General features: G+C 41.4%; 1 long non-coding RNA gene across 1 annotated transcript; it reads left to right on the top strand.

The window, feature by feature from the left end:
• Positions 1-1359: 1359 nt before the first annotated feature.
• Positions 1360-12855, top strand: LOC118494919. The gene is made up of 3 exons (XR_004897126.1): positions 1360-1371; positions 7095-7098; positions 12664-12855. It is a non-coding gene; the product is annotated as an uncharacterized LOC118494919 (long non-coding RNA).
• Positions 12856-18617: the final 5762 nt, after the last annotated feature.

Here is an 18617-nt window from a genome sequence, read left to right as displayed (position 1 = left end):
CCTTTAAAAAACTTAATCTTAGCATCATGCAATGTAACTTACTATGTTGCTGAGATTGCTTAATCAAGCTGACTAATGACTAATACCTGCGTAGACAGTCAACATTAAATAAGCTACAATTATCCCTGTCCATTTGTTTCAAGTGTTGAAACCTAAAAATGAAATCAAAAACTGTGTCTGTAAATGTTGTGGCATAGGTGTTCATCATCACTAACTTCATAATGTGGTCTATTGTTTTCTCATCTGCTGTTTCCAGGCTCACGAGTGAACTTTGAACCTCAGCTTTTAAAGTCATAATCTTAAAGATTTCATTGTCTGTTAAGTCACTCTCTATCGCTGAATTAGGTGAGACAATGGTGATTGAGCCTATGGTCCACTGATGAAAGCCCTTGCATTTGCAGTGTTAGAAAACTGGGTGTCTGTGACAATTATGTTACAACTGTAAAAAAAAAAAATAATAATAATAATAATTTAAGTGAACCTTATCAAAAATGTTTATTTAAGTTGTGGGTTGTGTAAATAAAAGTAATATCGGTCGGGCGCCCGGAGAGCTCAGTTGGTAGAGCAGGCGTTTTACTGCATGTCATTCCCCCTCTCTCTCTCTCTCTCCCCTTTCATGTCTTGTCAAAATAAAGGCCGAAAATGCCCAAAAAATAATAAAAAAATAAATTACAAAAAAAAGTATTTCGAAATATCATTATCATATATATTTTTTTAAACTGTCAAATTTAAATAAACAACAAATGTCCTTTTTTGGTCAGGCTATACTTAGAAGTCCTTAGAGTGGTCTAAAAAAACATTCTTAACATCTACAAATCCATGATCATGTGATGTAATCAAAAGCTCCACACCAAGCCACTAAACAGGGCTCAGTGTTTGTTTTCTCAAATGCTGTTTCTGAGTTCCAGATGACCTTTGAACCTGAGGCTATTTATCATTTGCTTGCATGTGGTTGCTTTAAATAAAACTTCTCAGTTTGCTGTGTGAACCATGTCCCCCCCTGAATAAATATTCATAATAGGATAGTACGAACCTCCTACCTACTATTGGAATTTTCTTTGCAAGCATAGATAAAGACAGGATATGTCTTTGATGGGGTGTTTAGGGAAATCGCTAATCTTTAAAAAGAAACATATCCAAGGCAATGAACAGCTCCAGGAGCAAAATGTTATCAACAGTACAATCTTTATAATGGATAACTGCAGCACATTCACATTTTTCAACACCAACAAGCCAAGACCTACTCTGCTTGAAGAGGCTAATTTATCACAGTGTGGAACACCTTTGGATTGGAGTAGCTTTAAAAATATGACTGATGTGGATGCAATCCACGTCCAAATTAACAAATTGATGTCGGCATTTGCGATGGAAGTAACCTGTTGTACTGATTGTGTATTGACTTGTTTGGTTATGTATGTACCGTATGCTGGATTTGGTTAGGCAGCCTTATACAGATATTATGCCAATGTGATGGGTCTTTTTTATTTCTAGGTGGGATTCTGAATAAGGTAAGATATTGATTTGCATGAAAAGTACATTGCCCCATCCATCAGTTCTAGAGGGTGTCTGTGAGATTGGATGGGCGTTTTCAGAGATAAAAGTATTGATTTAATATCTCAGTATTCATATCTTGAGGTCCTGGCAAAGATTGGCAGGCTCAATTTCATTTTAATTAGACCTTTAGGTGCTGCTGTCTGTATTTAATTGCAAAACATTGGAAATATTACAACGTGCAATTCGATCTCAGTGGACTTTAAGCTGCATCTGGTACGTTTTCTCCCTGTCCTAAGGAGTAGGATGTATTTTCCAAGTAACCAAAATAACCGCTTAGTACGTACTGTACATTTGAAGACTTTATCCTGGTACGACGAGGGCCTGTTAGTTTCTGTGTGGACACGGATGAAGACAGTAGTGACTACAGAACAGCAGGAGTCTCAAAGGATCTGTGGAGTCTGGGCAGACAGAAGATGCAGGGGAAAGAGATGGAGGGAGGGAGGCGGGCCGTGGGTGGAGCACGAGGAAGATGTTTCTCAAAGCTATTTCTGACCTCTACATGTTCAGTATGAGGCAACGTACTGCCAGTGGATAGTTACACCAGCATCACGTGTACTAGTTTCAACTAGGGCACTAAAAAGCACATTTAAATGTTTGGAAGCCATCTTACTGTCAAAAGTCGAGCAGGAAATGGTCCATCCCTGTGAGTCCTGTGATGTTACATCACATCCTTACCCTTGCAGAGAGAGAGAGAGAGAGGGGGAGGGAGACTAAAGCTAAAATGTTGAGAGGTAAGCCACATTAAAGAAGATTAGGGCAAGCAATCAAGTATTGGTCGTCATGGCAACACCAAGCATAAACTGTTATTAAGTGGAGCCGGCTGGCTAGCCAAGACTAACGTTTCTACAATGGGGATAAGCTAAATGTTATCTAGCTCCCCCCCCTCCCTTCCGCTCCCCTCCCTCAGCTTTCTGTCTGTAATTCGGGATAACATGACAATCTACATCCCAGATAATCTTTGTCCTCTAAATGTATTTATATGTTCTGCTTATTTATGGCAACATAGATTATGGAAAGCAATCTTTCCTGTGGTTTGTATTGGACCTATCCACGACCTGTGATTCCACGAGCAACACTTAAAAGTGTTAAAGGGTGACAATTCAAGTGTGACACTAAGGCTTTATGTATTTAAGGATTTTCCTTCTTTTTTCTTTTTTACTTTAACCGTCAAATTTTAGTCATAAGTATATCCCTAAACTGCCCTCTAGGTCCTAAACCATAAGAAGTAGCCCTTTATTTTGAGTGTTTGTGTGAACAACCGCCACGACGAGAACTGCCCTAATTCCCACTGTGCCACACAAAAAAGTGGGTGAGACGCTTTTCAGCCCTCTGATTGGGCTCTTGAAAGGCAGTCGGCTAAAATGCAGGCTTAAATATGAGCGCTAAGCCAGAGAGCGCTACAAGTCGAGTCGCCAGTACAGAGAGAAAGAGAGCAAGGGAACATAAGGACACCATTGTGTGCAGTTGTATCATTTAAAGGGGTTTCTCGTAGGGACAAACCCAAAGAGAGTGGGTCCATACGTAGGTATGTGGCGATACTGACCCTACGCCGTAGCCTGACGTAGCCTAGCTCTGCCCTCCTCCGTACTGCCGCTTAATTTTCTGGAAATGTGTGACTACTGGTAGGTAGGCTATGCATCAGACTCAAGACACAGCAGAAAAGAAATAAAATGTTGAATAGAGAGGTACAGATTATATATACTGTAGGGTAGAAAAAGCAGCCGTAGTTTATCTAATCTTTAATTTTCTACTCCTACCTCGTTATTAGGTCAACAACACACAATCCCTGCATGCTCGTCATCCATTATCCAGTGTAATGTGTCGACACTGCTCATCCAGGAAGTAGCTTTGGCTCCTACAAATTGAATTGGGAACATTAATATTCCGCCCGAGGCCCTGGTGCACTCGGGCGGGGCTCTACACAGGGAAGTGGTGAAAGCGGCATAATGTCCTGTCAGCATATGTGCTGGGCCCCGTCCATCTGTGTGATGGGGCCCCAAAGCAGCACTAATATCCCTCTACACTGCCCTGGAAACCAGTACAGTCAAGTGCCCCACTGCGGGAGAGCAGGAGAAAATGGTCCCTATACCATACTTAGTGTGTTGTATCCGTGTTTATTACATTTGTATTTGTGGTTTTCTGACCTGTGTTTGTGTACATGTACCAGCACGCGCTTGTGTCTGTATTACACAAGCACACCCATGCAAATCCTGCCCTTTCATGACCATGTGCGTATATTACAATGCCCTGACTGCCATATTGGGACAAAGGTCACCTGTCGGCAATCTGGGGACTGTTTTTTTCTCCTCCCCTTTCTTATTACCCTATTAGCTTTTTCCCAAGAGGCACCTTATCCTTACTGCCATCTGCTGGCACGGCATGCGTACTGATTAATTAACAAACACGGCTAAAAACAGGCTGGGCATTATCATTAAAACAGTCATTATGTAGGACATCCGGCAAGGGGGCTGGGCGTCAGAAGCGTGTCGCCGGATTCCTTCAGTTTTTGTTTTTTTTCCCGCTTTAAGTTCATCAAAAAAAGGAGATGCTTGGGATGTGCTTTCTCTAATGGAGGCCAAAAAGTGAGGATGAGTGAGGAGAGGAGACTCAGTATGTAATATAAAAAGCTGCTCCTATGGAAAGTCTATCATATATGAATTTACTTAGATTGGCCCTATAAACAATTTAGTATATGTAAAGTTTTGCCTGTCTGGTATGGCCCATGGACTACAGGGAAAAGGTGGAAGATTTGAGATCCAGCCAGGCATATTGGGAGTCGCAGTGAAGTCGGATCCGACAGAAGTACAACACGATTAGGAGTGAGTTATGAGCCTCAGGGGAGTTATTGGCTTTGGGATTTTTTTTTATAGGCATTGTGATAGTTGGAAATTGGTTGGCCCTCCATCAGGATCTTAGCATTATTGGATGTATTCTTCTAAATGTGTGTGTAGGATGGAGTGCATAGATGTGTGTGTGTGTGTGTGTGTCCATTGTTAGGGGATAACCCTTAATGCCCCCTGCTGTTCCTAGAGATTGAGATCAGGGTTAAGTACTATCTTGCGTTTACACACACAAACACACACACACACACACACACACACACACACACACACACACTGTGAGATAAAGCCCTCTTCTTAATGTAAGATCTGTGGATCAGCGATGAGGAAGGATGGATTAATTGCAACTGACGTGACCTGGGGCCATAAAAGAAGTGAAATAAGTGAGAGAGAGAGAGAGAGAGAGAGAGAGAGAGAGAGAGAGAGAGAGAGAGAGAGAGAGAGAGAGAAAAACGAAGAAAATAAACCCTAGTGGGAGTAGGTCTAAAACCACCCTACTAGCATTATCCCCTGACACACACACACACACACACACACACACACACACACACACACACACACACAAACCATTATCATGAAACATCTGTCCGCCCTGTTGACCCCCCCTCAGCTCAGGTCAAATAAGGCAGATTACACTGTAGTGAGACGGATGGGAAGATACAGATTGATGTGTGTGTGTGTGTGTGTGTGTGTGTGTGTGTGTGTGTGTGTGTGTGTTTGGATAACCCTGTCTGTTTTTTTATGTTGCGTGGTGTTATGTGTGCCCTAAGCCAGAGGGCTGAAGCGGTGTAATACTGATAGTCACATATCTGCCACAGTAAGGCAAACCCCACTGGGAGGATTCCTCAAGTGTAGTGCGTGACAAATCAGGTAGTGGACGTCATATTATGGTCAGTTATTTCTTGACACATTATATTGTTGTTGGGGCTGAACAATTTGAAAACATTGTGATTTTTCTGACCAATAAACATGTATTTATACAACTCTGCAGTTTTGCTCTTCTCCCTGTACACCAACAGCTGCACCTCCGGTCACCAGTCCGTCAAGCTTCTGAAGTTTGCGGACGACACCTCCCTCATCGGACTCATCTCTGATGGAGACGAGTCCGCCTACAGGTGGGAGGCTGACCACCTGGTGACCTGGTGCAAGCAAAACAACCTAGAGCTCAACGCTCTAAAGACAGTGGAGATGGTTGTGGACTTCAGAAAGAACCCAGCCCCACCTGCCCCCATCACCCTCTGTGGCTCCACAATTGACACTGTGGAGTCTTTCCGCTTCCTGGGAACTACCATCTCCCAGGACCTCAAGTGGGAGCTGAACATCAGCTCCCTCGTCAAGAAAGCACAACAGAGGATGTACTTCCTGCGGCAGCTGAAGAAATTCAACCTGCCAAAGACAATGATGGTGCACTTCTACACAGCCATCATTGAGTCCATCCTCACATCGTCCATCACCATCTGGTACGCTGCTGCCACTGCCAAGGACAAGGGCAGGCTGCAGCGTGTCATTCGGTCAGCTGAGAAGGTGATTGGCTGCAATCTGCCGCCGCTCCAGGACCTATACGCCACCAGGACTCTGAAGCGTGCTGGAAAGATTGTGGCTGACCCCTCCCACCCCGGACACAAGCTCTTTGAGCCACTCCCCTCTGGCAGAAGGATGAGGTCCATTAGGACCAAAACCTCACACCACATAAACAGTTTTTTCCCCTCCGCCACTAGCCTTCTAAACAAGGCTCGGAATCCATCCTGTCTCTCTCCACACCCCACCTCTCATGCCACTGTACCTACTCTGCTGTAGCGTTCCTTTTTACTACTGTTTAACTTATTTTAACGTATTTTATCGTTATTAATACATACTGTGTGTATATGTTTATACTTAGATTGTTTATATTCTTTTTATCCTTCTTATATTTGTATGTGTGACATGCTCCAACAACACCATGACAAATTCCTCGTATGTGCAACGTACTTGGCAATAAAGCCCTTTCTGATTCTGATTCTGATTCTGATTCTGATTTAGCTTGAGCTTTAACTAGCTGTAGTTTAACAAGCTGACAGGACAGATAGCCCAGCTCTGAATCTTAGAGGCTCTAATTCAGAGCTTTTCAGATAACAAGTTCAAAACAATGATAGTGACGATACGATGCTTTGAAATTTTACTGGAAGATTCCAACAAATGCTCACTATCTGCCAGCTGTTGGTCATTCGCAACTACCCAGCTAACTGTTTGCTCTCTGTCTGGCTGAAAATGACTTGACGTCATCATCTAGATCATTTGTCCAGAACAAGAAGAGTCCCCGTGCTGTGGGTCCTTTTCAACAACAGGAAAGTGACACTGTTGACTCCCTCTCTTTTCAAATCAATTCAAATCAAAATGATACAGTGTGCGGGTTCTTACTCAAGGAAACCAAATGTAAATACAGGCACCTGGAGCCAGAGAGCATATTTCTCAGGCGACAGCCGTCTTGCAATTTGGATAACTCAAGGAGCTAATGTTTATTAGCTACATATGATGCCGTTCATTGGCAACAGTCACTATCATAGCCAGTGAAATGGTAGGATAAAACTTGCAGAATTCAGTGAATGATGTACTATACCAATATTATTACTATTATTATATTACAGTGTATTTTTATATATGCACAATGTTACAAATTGTAAAAACTATGGGTGTTTTTAGAGAGAAAGTATTTTGGCAGAGTTGTGTGTGCTTAATCGCAGGGGGTAAACAAAGTGCCACATTCTTCAAATCTATCCAATTTTATTTTGGTGAGAGAAACATGTAATGTTTACCTCTGCCAAGGAGGCTGTGTTTTTGTTCCTATTTGTCTCTTTGTTTGTTGGCATGTAACCTCAAAAAGTTGTTAATGGATTCCAGTTCAATTTGGTGAATAGTTGAGCCAGGGGCCAAGGAACAAATGATTAGTGTTGTTTGTCTTTTTAAGATTTTTATTTTACACCTAGCATTGTGAGATTTTAAGTTTGGCTTGTTTTTCTCCACAAACAACAGCAGTTAAAAACAGCTGAGGCATGCATTTCATAATTGGCTTTTCACTCCTTGTACTTTGTTGCGTATCTCTATACAGATGAATCATTTCTGAAACTGCTCTCACATTGAAACAACACATTTAGATGCCTGTGCAGTGCAGCCCTACTGGACTGATTTCAAATCTTGGCAGTCAAATGAAGTCTTATACTGTATATGTTAATTAGGTGGAATTTAGAAATGCCAAGTCTTAGCACTTAGAGCACTGGCAAGCTGCCACAGGTGAGATTGAACAGTGCAAAACATGCAATATGCAGGACCAACATGTCTATGCTGTCCCCTGCAGGGACAGGATTTTTTAGTTTGGGACACAGGCGCAGGAACCAGTGGCGAAAAATGTACAATTCAAGCTGAGTTAAATAGCAGAAACATAATAAAACATCACACGATGATATTGCCGTCGCTGCCTGACATATTTCTCCCTTAATGGCGCTTCTACCTCCTCTGTAAATAGATATTACGGTGTCAAGGTGTTGCTGTTTTTTTGTTAACACCTTAGAGCAAAAAAAATGCTGGAGTAATGAAGTGAAGCCTCATGCTGTGGCATTTGTATTCTGACTTTAATGGTTTTGGTATGACTTATTATCCGCTCAACAACTATCCATCACAGATTTCGAATGTGTCTCGCAGAGCTTCCCCCGTGGCTTAGCTGTCTGGTGCTCTGTGTTGCCAATACCATCTACCCTGACTGCAGGGTTTGACTACCAGCTCCTGCTGTGCAGTCACATCTGTCTTTATTACTCCGTTTCCTGCCACCCCGATACAGCTGCTCACATGAAAACACGGGTAAAATAACAAGGAGAGCTGAACTCCTGTTTAAGAAGTGTTCATCCCACAGACTCTGTGGCCCAGAGCAATACAGCAGAGCATGGAATCCACTGTACTGTACTGTATAAGCCTATGTTAAGCCCTGCCTAGTGCACTGGCACTGGCCTCCTTGATTATATTCACTCAAGTCTTACGGTGTGTGAGCTGTAACACCCCCCCCCCCACCCCAAACTCAAACTGTGCATTTGGAACTGTTCTGCTAAGTGACTGCTACAAGCTAAGCGGCAGTCATGTCCGTGCCTATAGACATTAATACGATTTAGCCTAAATAGATAGTAAGTGCGTTGTCTGTGTTCATTAACATCAACTTTTCTCACAACACAAACACTCTGCGAGTCGTAAACACCGCAGTCATAACTATAAGTAACATTGAGCTTGTATTTCATATGAACCTGTTGCATCGTGCATCATATCGATATTGTTTTGTATGTTTCGCTCCTGACGTGCCCAAACGGTAGGATTCTGGTGACTGAGGAATAAAAGGACCAAGAGACAAATATAATAATATATTTATTATTATTTGTATATAATAATAATATACAATATATATATATATATATATATTTTTTTTTTTTTTTTTCATTGTATATTTAAAAGGTGGCGCAAAAGGCCGACAGAGCAGATGCAAATTATCAGTCACAGTCGCAAATCTTATGGAACCTGCCAGGTTGACATCCTCAGCTGCAAAGCTGCAGGTTTTATCATTGCAATTTACAGTAAAGCTTTTTTATGATCTCATATCGGAAGAAATAATTTATGAAATGCGCTGAACTCTTTGTCACCCAGCCGGATACACCTTTCAACCCAAACAAATCCATAGGTTTTAAACAGTTGTGAACACACACACACACACACACACACACACACACACGCACACACACACACGGACACTCTTAATAAGACCATCACGTGCCTCGTCTGCCAACGCCGCATCAATATTTTATATTTACCACAGTATTTATCCACTTCGTTTATCATTTATGAATGTTATTTAGTGTGTCACAGTGTGCGTGTGAAGAAGATTTTCTTCGTCTTTTGTCAAGTGTGCCATTTAGATAATGTCACGGCAGGCCATAAGCTCCTCCGGCATCTCTGTAATGCTGCTGCACAGCCAGTCGACGAGGCTATTCTTTTCGAATAAACAAGTGTCCCCTCTCCTCAACACTCTTAATTATTCATATGGAGCTGAATGGGACATTGTTTATAAGGGCTACGGCACCAGGGGACCTTGTGCTCTGGGTTATACACCTTTGTGTGTGTGTGTGTGTGTGTGTGTGAGAAAAAGATATTGAACTAGCTCACGCATAGGCAGCCAACTTTCTAATTGGTAATTAAAATACCTTTGAAAAACTAGCTGTAGCTGTCTGCTCGCTATTGGTATGGTAATGAGGGTTGAAGAGGTAAACTGCGTTCCCAGCAGAGGGAAAAAGAGGGTGAGGAGAGAGTGTGAGTGTGTGTGTGTGCTTGTCATGATGAACACTTGCTTATTTGAGCATGTATCAGCGGGTGCTGACTTCATTTGACCCAGAGCTGTCTACATACATTCACACAGATATTCAAGCATACAATTAGCCCACAAACACACTCTGACATTATCGATGAATTAAATCAGTCGATAACTTGTTTGGGCTATGAAATGCCAGAAAATAGTGAAAAATGTCCAGAACAATAAACTTTCACACGAGAGAGAGAAAAAAAAGGAGAAGCTGGAAGTAGAGTGGAGGAACATGTACATTTTTTCCTGAAAAATAAAAGAGAGGAATAGTTTTTTCTAATTCCAGTGACTAGTTGATTAATCATCAAATCGTTTCAGCACTAGTATCAGTTTATTCAATTATTTTCAGTCCAAGGACGACTATGTCGATTATGTCGACGACTATGACGATTATGTCCAAACAACAGTCCGTGACCCAAAGATATCCAATTTACAATCATATAAAAGGTGAGGTCTTCAAATGTTTTCTTTTGTCCAAACAACAGTCCATGACCCAAATATAAGAAAATGCTTCAAATTCTCATATTGGAAAAGCTGGAATCAGAAAATGCTTGCAAAAATGACTCCAAGATTGTTAATAAGTGATAATCCAAATGTGTGTTCTGCGATATATTGCGATATATTACAATTCATTACCTTTTTTCCAACTTCAAATGTTTCCCAATTTCAAATTATGTCCCCAAAAGGAAACGTTGTCAACATCTGTTTTATTTAAAAAGATACATTTCTCTGTTTGGTGATCTTACTTCAATTTTGTTGCTGCAAAATGGGATTGTCAAGCAGACAAACTGACCAACACATATGTAATAAAAGATCGATACTTGGTGACTGTGTATCGATACAGTATTGCCACGGAAAATATCACAATACTATGCTGTATCGGTTTTTTCCCCCAGCCCTAGTACATATTATTATACATAGTATGTAAACAACTTTTTGGTAATCTCACTCTCGAATTTAAAGTCGTTTAACAGAAAGACCACAGCAATCATTAAATACGCATCTTGCACCGACTCTTAATGAGCACTGACATGTCTACTATCATTTCATGCACAAAGAGCCAGCCATTTTTCGAGATTCCACGTTTGAAAAGGCACATTTTTCAAACGTTTGAAAAGGCACATTTTACATACTGCAGAGCTTGCAGTGAAACATGTCCATAATAACACAAATATAAACTTCTAATATTACTTCTGTTCCATGTCTTTTATGTTAAGGTCACTTCCCAAAATATGTGCCATTTCAAGTCTATAGCATGTCATCACATTTTAGCAACTTAAAGGCCAGATGAGTTATAACAAAAGAAATGTCAATGCTTTTACGTGACAGGTGTATCTTTAGAATTAATTCATTAATTACATGGTCAGGTTGGACAAATTGAAGACTGAAGTCTCTGCAGGGAGAAGAAGTAATTTTTTACGTGAAAATAAATTTCTTTTTTCTCTATAAAATAAGACCCCATGTTGAACATTATGATGGGATGTGATATACAAGAGCAAATGATTACTTTACAAAAATGTCAGGTCTTTATGTGTGTCAGCAAAAAAGAAAGTTGACTCTATGTTCCAGCTTCCAGCCTGTTTAAACACTGTATGTCGTGCTAACATGTCTCCTGTGTATCTTGACTTTGTGGTATGCATATCATAGTATTCTCTTTGTGTGCATTTATCCATCTTTAGTGTGAAGTTTGCCTGACATCCTTATATACATAGCAAGTGATATATTTGCTGAGGTGTGGACCTTGAGCGGGCATGTAATAGACCTCTGTCTCCTCTACCTCGCTGTCAAGGTTCTCGCTTCCACTTCTCTTTTAACCCTGTCACTACCCGAGGTGAGTCGAGTGCAGATGTGAGTTGCGCACGCGTCACTTTGCGACAATGACAGTGCAACATCTACACGCTTGGAGCAGGTGTTGGAGCTTCGCAAAGGACGACGTTTAAAATAGTTTATTTATTGCCTCAAATGGCAATGTTATTGGGTACTGTTCGGATCTATACTTGCTACTGTGTATTTTCTCCCCAGGAACAGGCTAATCTTGATGGTAATTGGGTCTTTTAATGATGTTGTCAACAACTCAAGATAACTTTCTGCTGTCTGAGCTGTCAATTTATCAGTCTGAGGTAAATATGCCATAAACCGTTTAAATCTGAGCATACGCAACTCACATCTGTACTCGACTCACATCGGGTAGTGACAGCCCTTCTGCCCCAAAATCTAACCCTTTCCTCACCCTATCACCTCATGCTGCTGCTCCCCTCCTCAAAAACTGTAAATATAATGGATGTAGCATCGGTGATGTCACCTATTGGTTTGAAACCAGCTTGCATTTTGGCTGAAACATCTTGGTATTTCGGAGCCAGAAGTGACTATATTAGGATAAGAGGGCAAAGCTAAAGAGAGGATGACATGGCTAAGCCAATGTCGTTTATGGTTTCAATGGCGCTGCGCTAAGCTAAACGCTAAAGGGGGAAAGACGTGAGTCATATTGCCGAGTTTGCCTAGGGGTAAATGTGGTCCTCTGGGCAACGGCACCGTTCAGCTGCATGTACAGCAGTACACAGAGCTGGTTGGAAATTTGCAGACTTTCTCTTAAGTTACCAGCTACTGCTAGCTAGCTAGCTTTCTTTGACAAGGTGCTACTAAACGCTGAACAAGACCAAAATGTTCCAATTAACTTTGATGAAGAAAACACACAGTGAGAGGGTCAAAGTATAAGACGAAAACGTGGACAACACCCAAAAACAAGTTCACAGCTATTTTAATGTACACAGGGCCATGGTTTGGCATTGCTAAGCCTCCGTCATTATAGCCACGCCCCTAAAGCATCCCCTGCTTTATCGTCTATTTTAAAATAAATGGGACCATAATTTACAAAATAAACATCATGCTGTATTGACGAAGACTTGAAAACTAGCAATTGAGACCATAAGGTCATAATGAAAATGTTTACTGAGATAATAAATCAAGTCAAAGTAAGGTAATTTCCCCATAGACTTTAATGTAATCAGACTTCTTTTTCGGGCCAGTGGAGTCGCCCTCCTGCTGGAAATTAGATAGCATGCAGGTTTGAGGCACTTCAACATTGGCTTCTCTTTTCAGGCGTTGAAGAAGAAGTTGCCTCTTGCCTCTCCTCCACTATACCATCTTGATCTGCATGCTCCATATTGCCCACCCCACCCCTTCCTCTCCCAACCTTCCCTGGATCTCTTTTCTCCCCAATTACAAAGCACTGTCAGCGGGGTTGTCAGTGTTGGTGCACTGAGGAGTGTGGGGCATATAGGCAGACGCATGGCTGTTTGATCATTCTCTGCACATCCACACAGAAAGCCACCCTGGATAAGCACACCCTTTAGAGATAACGTCCTTGTATCATTTAAATGTTAATAGGCTTTCTATGGGCTCAAACCTACATTTATTATTGTGCAAATGAGCCAATTTCCCCATATCTGTGCTGTCGTTAGAGCTGGCATGTTTAGTTGTCTGAACATAATTAGAATTATTGTACTGTAAGGAAGAGAGAAGAGGATGGGGTAGAGAAGAGAGGGAGCTCATCGTGTGCTCTATGCTGAGTGGGACAAGCTCTTTGCTGAAAGTTTCCTTTGAGAAAGAAAGCAACATTCTCGCTTTCTTTTTCATCCCACAGATTTATGGATCATCCCAATTTTCCCTCTGCTTTCTCTTTTGCTTCTTCTTTCAGACAAGACTGTTGGCACAATTTGCTTCTGTGGGGGAGTCACTTTACTGTTAGGCGGGGGTGGAGAAGTGAGCGAGAAAGTGAGAGACAATAGCAAATAATGTAGCACGGATATACAGTTGGTGCAGAGAGTACAATCAATGTTAGACGAATCAATTTCAATATCAGGGATCTGTTGGGGGCCCTCGAGCCCTGATGCAGCAAAGATGGCTCTGATGCATACACCTCAGTGAAACAACACTGTCAGAGATTGTGTGTGTGTGTGTGTGTTTGTTTGAACCGTATGTGTGAACATTTAGATGTCATTTAGAGGCTGTGAGTGTTATTAGATGTCATCATTGTTTTTTCCTGTCAGATTATCACATTTCCATAGAGGCTGAACACCAATACATGTCTATTAACATTTAGTCTGTAAAATATGAGAGCTGTGCACTTTAAGATGCTCTTTGATAGCAGGACATCCACACGCAATTCAAAGACAACATAATAAAAGGCACAGACGCAGACGAGGTGCTGCATTACACATTCCTTTTTGACAAAGATGAAAGCCTAAGATTGCCTTCACAAATCAGACATCTTTTTAATATTTCTCTAACTTTCCTTCTGCTTGTCATGCTAAATCTACATTACATCTAAATTAGGATTGCAATAATGATTATTTCCATTCATTCATTATACTGAATGTATCCAGTAGTCAATTAACATATTATCCCAAAGATAATATACTAACATTATTCTGTAGATTATGTTTGAAATAATGGGATTAGTATCATATTTGTGGATCATACATTTATGTATTCCAAGTCTCGCATTGACAGACCTACTGTATCTCCACAGCGCTGTGGAGAAAGGTCTGGCTACACCACAGATAGATTCTGGAATAGGAGAAAAGTTCCGTAAAATGGTCTCAGGAAGGAACTTGTTTTGGTGGAACATTTGCATCCCGATAAAAGAAAACGCCACATACAATATTAAATGTTAACTGTTCACACAAAACAGTAACTTCAGCTATTTAAATTAGCTGGATAGTAAGTAAGTAAGCAAAGTTTATTTCACAGATAAAAATCACAAAGTGCTTCACAATAAAATTTAATACAATACAAGAAATTAAAATACAAGAACATTTTAAATACAAATAGAAAACATAACAAACAACCATGAAAACCCCTCGACTAACTAAAAGCCTGCTTGAATAACAGAGTCTTCAATTGCTTTTTAAAACATTCGACAGAATTCACGTCAACGTAGAAAGGGAGGCAAGACATTCCACAGCCTAGGAGCCACTGCTTGGAATGGACGATCCCCTCTAGTTTTAAAATGAGTGCGGGGAACCACTAATAGCCTCTGACCTAATGACCTCAGACTACAGGTGGGAGCATGAAGCTGTATTAAGTCAGAGATGTAGGGAGGACTTGACCGTGCAGGGCTCTAAAAGTAAGGACCAGGATTTTAAATTGAATTCTATAGTGGACTGGTAACCAGTGAAGTGCTGCTAAAACAGCCGTGACGTGTGCTCTTTTATTAATGTGAGTTAAAAGCCTTGCAGCAGAGTTCTGAACAGCCTGGAGACGGTAAAGCTCCTTCTTACTCAAACAGGTAAAAAGACTGACCCTTAGTCACAAGTGTTCTTAATTTGGAAAAATTCCTCAGTTAGAAGAAACAGTTCCTAACTAATAGTTTAGAGTGGAGCTCCAAGGACATGGCTGAATCAAAGACAACACCTAAGCTCCTGAGGCTCGGCTGGACAGACGAGCCTAAGTCACCAATGTGCTGCTTTATCTGAGGGATTCGACTTTCAGGGGCGATAATTTGTGTTTCTGTTTTTAGCTGAGTTCAAAAGCAAAAAGTTGTCACATAACCACTGTTTGATACTAGTCAAACAGTTGATTAAAGAAGACAGTTTAGAGAACTCAGTTTCTTTAAACGAGCAGTACAGTTGGATATCATCTGCATATAGATAGTAAGATATGTCGCTAAATTGACTAATTATCTATCCTAGAGGAAATATGTACAAGAGGAACAGAATAGGTCCCAAGACAGAACCCTGAGGTACCCCACATGACAACTCTGCAGTTTCAGACATGATCTGATTCACATAAACACTAAAACTTCTACTAGAAAGGTAGGATGAAAACCATTTTAAAACTAATCCAGACATCCCAACCAGATCACAAAGTCTATTTATTATAATGTTATGATCAATAGTGTCAAAAGCAGAAGAGAGGTCCAATAGGACCAAAACCGTATATATTCCTTAGAGTCTGCAGACATCATAATATCACTAGAAACTTTAAGTAGTCCTGTTTCCGTAGAATGCTTTTACGGAAACCAGACTGGAATTTGTCAAACAACTCATGATTCTCTAGGAAAAGGGTGAGTTGCTCTGCTACAACATTTTCTAAAATTGTTGACATGAATGGAAGTTTGGATATTGGCCTGTAGCTCTTAGGTTGTAGTGGAACCAAACTGGGCTACATGGTTAAACGTCATTTGTTCTTACCAATGTACCACTGTGTGTACTTCGTCCATAGCAAATCCCCAAGCAGGACCAAGCAGGCCTGCCTTGTTGCATGATCAAAATTTTCTTCAAAACTTGATATTTTCAGCGTGTAGCTTGCTAGCTCGAAGTGTGTTGTCGTTTCCTGAAGTGAAAGGAGTTTGAGAATGGCAACACACAGAGAGGAGAAGGTGAGGGACATCACGCACCGTTTCACGCAAAAACAGCTGTTGGAAAAATTGGCCTATACAGTGATAAACTCGGAAGTTCTGATTCTGAATTCTGAATGGGATGCCCCCTGAAAACTTTCTTGTTGGGGTATCTTGGTACATAGACCCTGGGGCTGAAGGGATTAAGAGCTGGAGGATGTGGCTTGGCAAAAAGGACGCCTGAGCTATATCTTGCTGCCACTTTGACCCAGACCTGGATATGTGGCGGAGAATGGATAGATAGATATATGGGAAAGGACAGAGACTAAGAGAGAAAACATTACCATTTTCCCAAATGCTGATGTCCAGTGAAGAGCGTATCCCAAACCACGTATAAACATAGCGCTGGGTATCGGCAATGATTTCCTGAATCAATTCCAGGTCCCAATTTGATTTCATTTCCGATTCAATATCAATTAGGTTAAGGACATTTTCAGTTACAATACCAATTTTGCTTGGATATAAAAGAGATTCTCAGAGAACTTATTTTTATTTTTCATAATGCACCAGGTTATTGTTTACATTAAGAATTTTACCCCAAAAAGGGTGAAAAGGCATATTAAAAGATTGATTTTTTGTATTAATCAATATCAGATCACTCAAACAAAGATCGATCTTGATTGGATAATCAACTATTTTAACCCAGCCCCTATAAACATACCTACATAGATGAAAGCTCACCAAAGACAACGCTACATCAGCGACCCTGGTTTGTCAGATCGACATAACGATACATTTCTGTCCATATTAAGACATGTGAGTTGCAGAAGGCTGCAACTAAGAGGACAGTATCAGATTCTGCTGTCAAAAGCTTACAATCCACAGTAATGTCAATCATCCGTCTCCCAAACGACAGACGACCTCCATCATATTCCCTCTTTCTTCCCTGCATCTGTACTACACTTCTCTCTCCTCTCTGTTGCTGTCACCCTTTCTGTTTGCCTGTCTCTTACCGTCTTGCCTTGTACCCACGCCCCCCTGTCTGCCTTTTCCATCATATTTTTCTCTATCACCCTTGTCATTCTTTCAAACTCTCTCCATCGTTCTGCTTTTTCAGCTCACCTGCATGTGATCCGTATCTCCCTTCCCTTCCCACCCCGGTTCTTTCGTTCACTCCTGTTGTCCTAATCCATTCAAAGCCACCTCCTCATCTCCTCATCTCCTCATCTCCTCATCTCCTCCTGTCCTCCGTTTTCGCTTTCCCATTTTGCCATCACTACCTGCGGCAGCACTCCCACTCTGCTGTCCCTGCATGTGTACGTTCCCATCACTTGTCGTTGCATTTCGTCTCGTTCTGGAAGCGCTCAGGCGGGATTCAACCCGTTGAAGGCCATCTGTTAGCTGATCTGACAGGGCTGAATGTGGCTGTAACACTGGTACTGGCCACTGGCCACTCGCACTAGCAGAGTCCAGTGTCTGGCTGTGGCAGGGCAACCAGACAGCCAATCAGACAGCCAGCTTTCACACTGTGTTCATAAACAGTCTGACTGTTCATTTGCAGGCACCTGGGAAAGATGCTCCAAATGGATTGTGGTTTAGTACAAGGATGAGGTGAATCGATACGATACAAGCAAATAGCGCCGGTACACGTTTTGTCCTTACTTCTCTTCATCCTACTTCACCCTTTCTCTGTCTCTACCTCCTTTGCCTTTTCTCCAGAAAAGAAGTACCTCGACAACAAAGTATTACACGCTGACACAGTGTTCGTTTCGCCCTCCCTTGCAATCAGGTTAGCCGGGAAAAAAGGTGCGAAATTGCTTACTACTTTGTGAACCAAATCTGTGTTCTTGTGTTAATCCTGGTTTCTGGAGCCAAACCTGCATGAACTGCTTTCCTTCATAACACACAGAGCAGGGGGCATGCAAATATGCATGTGGCTACAAATGAAAAGCATACAAAGCCAAAACAAACAACTGGCACACATTGTACAGTTAAAAAAAATCAAACTGGCTTTCTCTCTCTAACACACAGGCATACAGTGTACTGAGAGCATGAATTTACACTTAAAGGTCCAATGTGTGGGAATTTCTCCCGTCTAGATCATATATCGCAATCAACTCTCTCGCACCACGCAGTTCAAAGTACATATCACAGCTACGGTAGCCTTCACGCTTCAAAAAGCCGGTGTCTTGCTCTATTCAATATCCTTTTTCTTTTTCTGGGCGAAGAAGAAGACTCCTGTTCCTGAAATTTGGATTTTGAATACGTGTGGTCCTCCATGTTTCCTTCTTCAAACTTGCCGGGGCCGGGAAGCTACGATACCCGTTAGCAGCATTAGCAGCACCTGTGAGTTTATCATGTGACAGCGAAAACGCGAAAGGCCACACTGGACCTTTAATGCACATTCCGTTATGAGGTGCAGTATGGGCTGGGCGGTAAGGCCAAAATCTTTTGTGGTGTTTTTGAAGAGAATTTCACTCTTGCAGTACTGCTATGTGTTTGCTGAATTACAGAA

This window comes from Sander lucioperca, chromosome 4 (genome assembly GCF_008315115.2).
Source record: "Sander lucioperca isolate FBNREF2018 chromosome 4, SLUC_FBN_1.2, whole genome shotgun sequence".
NCBI lineage: Eukaryota > Metazoa > Chordata > Actinopteri > Perciformes > Percidae > Sander > Sander lucioperca.
The sequence above is the reverse complement of the archived record's forward strand: the minus strand, read 5'-3'. Positions and strand labels throughout refer to the sequence as shown.